Below are 8,105 nucleotides of genomic sequence, written 5' to 3' on the forward strand. Positions count from 1 at the left end.
CTTCAGTAAAAACAACGTTTTGCGTTTCATTTCCATTTCCGGGAATAAGAAAAGTTTGATTTTGTGATGAACCGATACGTGAAAGTGCCACATATAATTGGCCATGCGTAAACACTTCGTTACGGAGATCAATGCCGACAACGTTAAAGGTCTGCCCTTGGGACTTATTAATGGTAATGGCAAAACATGTATTTACTGGAAACTGGACACGTTTAAACGTAAATGGCAAATCCGTTGGGATCATTGGTACCCTTGAAATCATCGTTATTTCTCCCGTTGCCGGACCGGTCAAAATTTTTGCCTTTATAAGATTGGGAAAAAAACGTATGATTTGAAGACGCGTACCATTACACAACTCGGGTGGCTTAAGATTGCGTAAAAGAATTACGGGTGTTCCAGATTTAAGTTTTAGCTCATGTCGAGGCATACCTGCGGGGTTTAAGGAGTTAAGAAACTCCACAGGGTAATGAACCACATCGTTGGGGTCAGTTACTGAATTTACAGACTTATAGAGTTTGTATTCTGTTGAAATTCTGCTCAATACTGCTTCATTGATATCTTCTGCTGCCGAATTTTTCGAAGTGACAATTGCACGTTCGCAAAGCCAATTGGAATTAATAATTTGTATGTTTGCAATGTTTGGATAAACATTATCAATAAGCTCATCAATACTTCTTACGCAGGTTCCTACGATATCCGACATGGTAACATACCCATTGCGTGTTATAGTTGCTGAACCGTTGCCTATTTGTAGAAGGTACTGAGCAAATACTTCAGAGCAGCTATTTACACTGAGGTACGCGCGCATGTTAACTGATAAATGCAATTTTTTTATATATGGCCAAACTTCCGAAGCTTTTAAGCAAGCATTAACGATATCAGCTCGTGTGCCTCTCGGAACCACAGGTAGTGTTTGCCTAAAATCGCCTGTGAACACAAAACTAATTCCGCCCATTACCGCATCAGATGATCTCAAGTCCTTAAGAGTTGTATTGACGGCATTAATATGAGACTTATGGGACATCGTACACTCGTCCCATATAATCAGTGATGCCTGCTGAAGAATCTTAGCAGCGGCACTATTTTTTTTTATCGAACATGTGCAGCTTTGTTCCGGTAAAATGCTGAGTGGTAGTTTGAAAGTGGAATGAGCAGTTCCTCCTCCACTCAAAAGCGTGGCAGCAATTCCCGAGGACGCCACTGCGATTGCAATTTTATTTTCGCTACGAACTTTAGCTAGAAGCAATGAAGTAACAAAGGTTTTACCCGTTCCCCCAGGTGCATCTATGAAGTAAACATTTCCTATGTTTTGGTTTACGTTAGCTATGACTTCATTATATATTAATCGCTGTTCTGAAGTAAGTTTTGGTTCGTTCTCTTGTACAAATCTATTCAGGTCAGTAGTGTTGTAGGATGTTTCTCGTATGTAATAGAGGTTGGCTAAGTATGAACTTTCTCGATTGGGACTTGGCAATCCAAAGTCTCTAAGCCGTTTTTCACCCAGTGAAAAAACTATATTTTCGATAAGAATAAGCCCTTCGTTGAATATATCATCATTAAAGTTAATATTAGGGTTATTACTTTGCCTCCTCGTATTATGCAAAATGTCATCGCATAAATTTTTCCGAAATATGTTCCACAATCCAATTGGATCCGAAACTTCACAAAAAAATTAGGATTATTGCAAATAGTTCTCTCAATTTGTTTGCGCTTGCCGAAATTGTTGCGTCTGATAAAGCATCTTTCCAGTGTGTATCGGCCTGAAGCAAATTTCGTGCTTGACATGCTGCACGATAAGTCGGTAAAACCTCTCCATCGATTTTCTTTAAATCCATAAAAGATGTGGGACCTCGAACAGAATGTAATAAGAGTCTGAGATAGAAACATTCCGAATAATTAGGATGTATTGCATAAACTCTTCCCAAAGCGGTGTCTTGCTTGATCCCTGGGTAATTAGGTACATCTTGTCCACGTTTCCTTCGTTTCCACTTTTTATTCGTCCAAATGTAATATGCTGGAACTTCGTTATAAAGCAAAGTTTTCGCGAAGCTATCAGTCGTACATAGTTTGAAAAACGAAGTAAGAGTTGTTTCCGGTGGATTCTGAATAACATGGTTCAAAGTATTTGGAGTAAAATAAACCCTTTGCCCATTCTCCAAATGTACAGCCAGATGTGTGACTGTTGGATAACGTTCGTGGATCGAAAATCCTAGTATTCTCCAAATTCCTTCAGAAATGCTTAGATATCTCCCATTTAAGAAATTTTTTATTTCATCATGTCTATCCTGAACAGAAAATGTAGCTGCGTCGCTGCCCTTATTAATGTATTTGCATATATATTTAATTGCTTGCACGGAATGGCAATATTCTACGTTAATGTGCGCTGCGAAACATCTCGAGAGCATGGGGCAATAAGGAACTATCCACGTATTATCGACTGTGCAACCATTAGAAGCTAACATATGAGTGAATCCCCCATCGGCTGGAGATCTCCGTCTATATCTAGGATACCCGTCATCGCCTGTTTGTGTGTGCTGAAGGAATTCACGTGGAAATCTTTTAGAACATTGGCCATTTACCATGCATGGTGAGGTGAGATTTCGCGAGCCACAGGGGCCATGGATCATATTTTTGCATACTATTTCATACAACAAAGGATCTTCGTGATTGTTAGGGATTTCCGCTGAAATTATACTGTCTATCTCATCGGGTCGTATTTTAACGGCCAGCCAAATCAAGATGTGGGCATGTGGTAGTCCCCGCTTTTGCCATTCCACTGAAAACATGTGGCACTTCACTGACCCAAATATGTTCTGTTTGGTTATTATATCCATTAGCTGATGTAATTTCAAATGAAAGACTCTTGCTACAATATCATGGCGCTCGCTTACGCGTTGACCAGAAAACAATTGCCGTGTTATTTCACTCCAGTCCGGGTTACATGTAAAGGTTACAAATAAATCGGGTCTTCCATAATGTCGTACATACAACAGGGCATCTTGTGTGCGCTCATGGAGGTATCTGGGCGACCCCGTAAAAGTGGAGGGTAAAATAACTAATTGGCCTACATTTTCCGGGTTAGCGTCTTCGTTTACAGCATCTCTTAAGTGCACGTAATTATCGACACGTAACGTCCTTTGATGAGCCCGTATAAAATTTAAGCGCTCAGTGATCATTTTTGCAGCCATATCTACACAATACTGATTGAAGAGTTGCCCATACCTGTGTAAGCTGTTAAAGTTGTTTTCTCTTGTCATAAGCCTATATGAATAATATTGCATACAGGACACTAATTGTGATGGAATAACCTCCCCAGTTATTGGCGAAACTTGAGGAATGTCAATGCTGTAACCATCTTCGCCATTTAAAAACATTATTGGATATTGTAAGGGATCATAAGACCGATGAAGTTCCGATATCCGCTGAAGACTATTATCGCGCGATCGTAACACAATATCACGGGGACCAGTACTTCCGTCAACTATTAATACCGCAACCTCGTTTGCAGTAGGGGCATTATATCGACCGCGATGTTTATTGGCAGGACGTTTTTCAGCATGGATCACAATCCTGTAATTTTCATCGCTAGTAGATATACATTCCATTGCCGTCTTCAAACTTCGCAAGTAAGCATTATTTTCGTGAAGAATTCGCTGCAAAGATTCTAAAATATCTCTTCTAAGAGCGGGTGCGGCAGTTTGCCGCAAAGAAAGCTGTTCATCTTCGGTAGTAAAATATATTTGCAGAAATTGTGGCGTCGTTTGCGCTGCTGGTAGCAAGCTACCAATAAGGTGGTAAACCTGACCATGAACTTTGTAAGTAGGCATATAATTCCCTTCTCTAACTTCTTTACCACCAAACGATGTCATTGCAAAACAGCCGTTGTATTTCCTTATATTTTTTAGAAAATGGCTTGACATTTCATCCGTTCGGCTTAACAAAGCTGTGAGTATGTCTGGAGGTTCAGACATATCATGAAGTCGAACCCGGCCACTACTGCAACACATTCCCTTCGTTTCCTTTCGCCATTTTTTCGCATTGCATTGCAAACATATGTGTGTCATTTCCCCAATTGATAGAAGCGGATCACCTACATATACATATGTATGTACTTATAATGTGTTGTAATCCATTGGTTATAATAATAAAAGTAAAGATCTATCTTCACAAATCAGTGCCGTATCAGTTCAGTATTATTGCCAATCAGCATCGATCAGTGATACCAATTCACACACATCCGTAGTATGTCGTCCGGTACTTTCAGTAAAATTAAGTTCATTGACACCAAGATGGCTTATTTTACTAATGATCAATTGGCAATTATTGCCAAATTATATAATTCTGGATAATTCCGTACCCACTCGATTAATTTTCCCTCCAACAAAAACAACAACACTTGCAATAGAATACCGTCAGCTCGTCAGTGAAATACACAAACAAACCATTGCCGAGTTAACTACACTCTAAAAAATTTTTGTTTAAATTTAATCATATTAAAAAAAGTAACCAGTTTCCTCTCTTAATGTATGCAAATTCGCACACCATGTTAATCAATTTAAATACTGCTTTTTAACTTTTACTTACCATATCGCACACCGTCTTCAAAAGAGTCACAACTCAAAATTTGGAATTTTTGAGATCATACGCTAAAAATGTACACAGAGCCTTTATTTACCTTTCAGCAAAAGCTGGAGCAATTTTTTGTTATAATTTGTTAAAAAAACCTATGGTAAAGACGCCTTGCCCATATTATTATCACGTGCTAAGAAATAGTTTTTCGCATTTTCTGACAAACGTATTATTTTGAGTTGTGACTCTTTTGAAGACGGTGTGCGATATGTGTGGCGTAGAACAAATTTGAAATTTGTTTGTTGAATTATAAACACTTAAGGCCAAATTCACTGTGCGTAGTTAACTCAGAATCGGCAGTTAACTACAGATTTTCAGTACAGCACTGTGAATTTGGCCCTTAGAGCAGTTAATTTACCTATTTTAAAGTATAGTTAAATCATAAGTTAAACGTAACTACAAAAATTTCTATAGAATTTTCTTAAGGTTCGCAATTACACGGTTGCACATGAAATGTTTAAAATTTGCTTTAAAAGTTTTTTTTTTAATTAACGCATACTAAGAAAGGATACCAGTTTCCTCTCCTCTAATGTGTGCAAATTTAGACACCGTGTTAATAAAATTAAACACTGCCTGTTTACTTTTACATACCAAATTTCATGCGTAAAAAAAATTACACATAAAATGTTCTAAATTTTTATTTTTAGTAGGGAATGTATTTTTGCGTTAAAAGCATTTGCAATTTTAAACATTTCATGTGTATTCTTGAACATCTTATGCGTATACTTACACAGATTTTGTTTGAAAATAAACACTTATCAGTAGCACTTTTACATGCAGTTTTTAGAGTGTATAAAACTGCACTGACGGTAAAAAAACGGCACTGTGCCGGACGGTCTGAACAACTCTATTTGGGACTGGGGCAACGATATTATATTTTTCACTGACACTGATAGGTACGGCACTGATATGTGTAGATAGGCTTTTTTTTGTAAAAACCACCTATATAATTGATTTGAGGTCGATAAATAAACGCGGATCTAATTCCGATTGCAGGCATCGTTTCTACTCGCGCAGCCGCTACTAATCTCCGATTACGGGCCATCGCCCTTGCGGCTCTCGATTGTCTTGACAAATTTGTTTTAGCTTTAGGCATTTTTAACCACGTCCCACTATTCTGTTATTTTAAAGATTTTTTTTTATATTCAGTAACGAAATTGCACTTTTTATAAGTCAAAAAACTCAGCCTCTAACGCACTTGCTAACTTAACAACTTCGCGAAAACAATGTGCCGAATTCCCATGAAGCCCAAAAAATAGACATACATACATATGTACATCATTGATTTGCTGTTGTTTGTTTGTGGAAAAATGGAATTCGGCTAGACAGAGGCAGGATTCCCATAAAAAACATGAACATGTACATATGTATGCATGTATAAAAATCTAATTCGATTGATCGAATGTTAATCTGTTGAACTGACATTGTTGAGTTTTGTTTTTTGCAGAATTTGCATGAAGCGAAACAGACATTTCTTTGCTGTTATTTATTCTTTATGCTACTACAGCGACGTAAATTAAGGTTCCTGCTGCGCAGCGGCAACTGCTTTTTTAACGAACTTCATCTTTATGAAATAAAGGAAAAGCTGAAGATCAATGTATGTATGTATGCCACAGTGAGCATGTGCCGATATCGCAGCAAGCAGCATTTTGAAGTAAAAAAAAAAACAGTTGTCAAACGAAATACACGATGTAAAGTGTTTCTTTGTTTTGAACGCAGCGCTGCTTGTACACAAATTTCCCTTGTTGCCAACATAGTGCTTTTCTTAATTCAAAACGCGAAAATTTTTGAGTTTTTGTTTTGCTTTGAAGACACCAAACTGTCTGAAACAAAAATGGAAGTTAAATTTAGAGCAATTGAAATTTTCGTAAGGAACTTTACAAAAATGGAAACAAAATCATGGTACAATGACAATCATAAGCGAAAGAGCATATGTTTGTCAAAAAAATAAGTGGCAGCACTTTCAATCATGCCAGAATTAAATAAGATAATTTGCCATTGCCTGCAAAAAACGTCCATGTTTCTGAGACCAGGAATCGAGCTTTAGACCTTTAATTTGGGCTGAATTTCTTATACTTTTTACGAATATTAAAAAAGCACCAGTATCTTCTAGCAGTAAAATGAATAACGAATCTTTGACCGCCGAGCAAGAAGCATTAATTTTTATTAATGTGAATCGGCATACCTACAATAAAATTTTGTAAGCATACTAAGTCCATTAAATCATCCAATAAAAAATTTGGTGATTTTGTCGAGAAAAAACGCGACTTTTCTTGGATTTTAGTGCTTTTTCAAATTCAAAACTTGGCAACACTAATAATTTCGCTTTACGCGCAGCGCTCAGCCTTAACGCACTTGCTAATGTATCAAGTTCGCAAAAACAATGTGCCGCATTCCTATGAAGCCCAACAAATAGACATACATATGTACATCATTGGAAAATTGGAATTCGGCTATACAGAGGCAGGATTCCCATAAATCTAATTGGATTGATTGAATGTTGAACTAACATTGTTGAGTTTTGTTTTGTGCAGAATTTGCAGGAAGCGAAACACATTTCTTTGCTATTATTTATTCTGCGTCTACAGCAATGCAAACGCTAACTTCATCTTCAATCTGAAGATCAATGTATGTATGTACCTATGCCACACCAAGAAGCTTACAGTGAGCATGTGCCGATATCGCAGCAAGCGGCATTTTGAAGTGAAAGAAAACCCAAAACAGTTGTCAAACGAAATGCACGATGTACAGTGCTTGTTTGTTATGAACGCAGCGCTGTTTGTACATACATACATGAATTTCGCTTTGGGCGCAGCGCTGCTTGTACATAAGTTACGCTTTGCGCATGCCTGAAGCTGGCAAAGGTTCTTTTTTTTTTTATTTTTGCGCTGTGCTAGCTGAATATAAAAAGAGAAGAGAATAGAGAGAAATATGTATGGGGTTTGTTGATGCTCTCTAAACACAAACGCGCGAAAGGCAAACGGTTCAGCAATGCTTGGTATTGTTGATCAACTTAATACTTTAATTAAACATACTTATTATAAAAATTTCATTTTTTAAATACTGCTATTTCCGACTGTGGTAGAAATATGTAATTTTAAAACTTGAATCATAGAAATCGACCCAGTATATCGGCTGTTTTGCTCTCACGCTCTTTTGGGTTTGAGTTTTATATATAGTATAGATATAGATTGTGTTTTTAATTTTTCACTCTGACGTCAGTAATTCAAAAATGATTTAAAAAAATTCAGAGAAATGTGCTTAGAGAAGAAGTATGGGTATAAAATTAATGAGGAAGTCCTGTAGAATTTAAACATATTCAAGTTTCTAGTGCAGAAGGGCTGGTAAATACTGAAAATGTCATTTTAAAATTTTATCCTTGAAATTTCGCAATATTTGTTCGAATTTCGTTCTTCTAACTTTGTCAACTTAAAAATTTTTAAATTCTAAAGAAATTTCCAATTGCATTTGTTACC

The sequence above is a fragment of the Rhagoletis pomonella genome, unplaced genomic scaffold, assembly GCF_013731165.1.
Source record: "Rhagoletis pomonella isolate Grant_MI unplaced genomic scaffold, Rhpom_1.0 Rhpom_scaffold_00001, whole genome shotgun sequence".
NCBI classification, from domain to species: Eukaryota; Metazoa; Arthropoda; class Insecta; order Diptera; family Tephritidae; genus Rhagoletis; species Rhagoletis pomonella.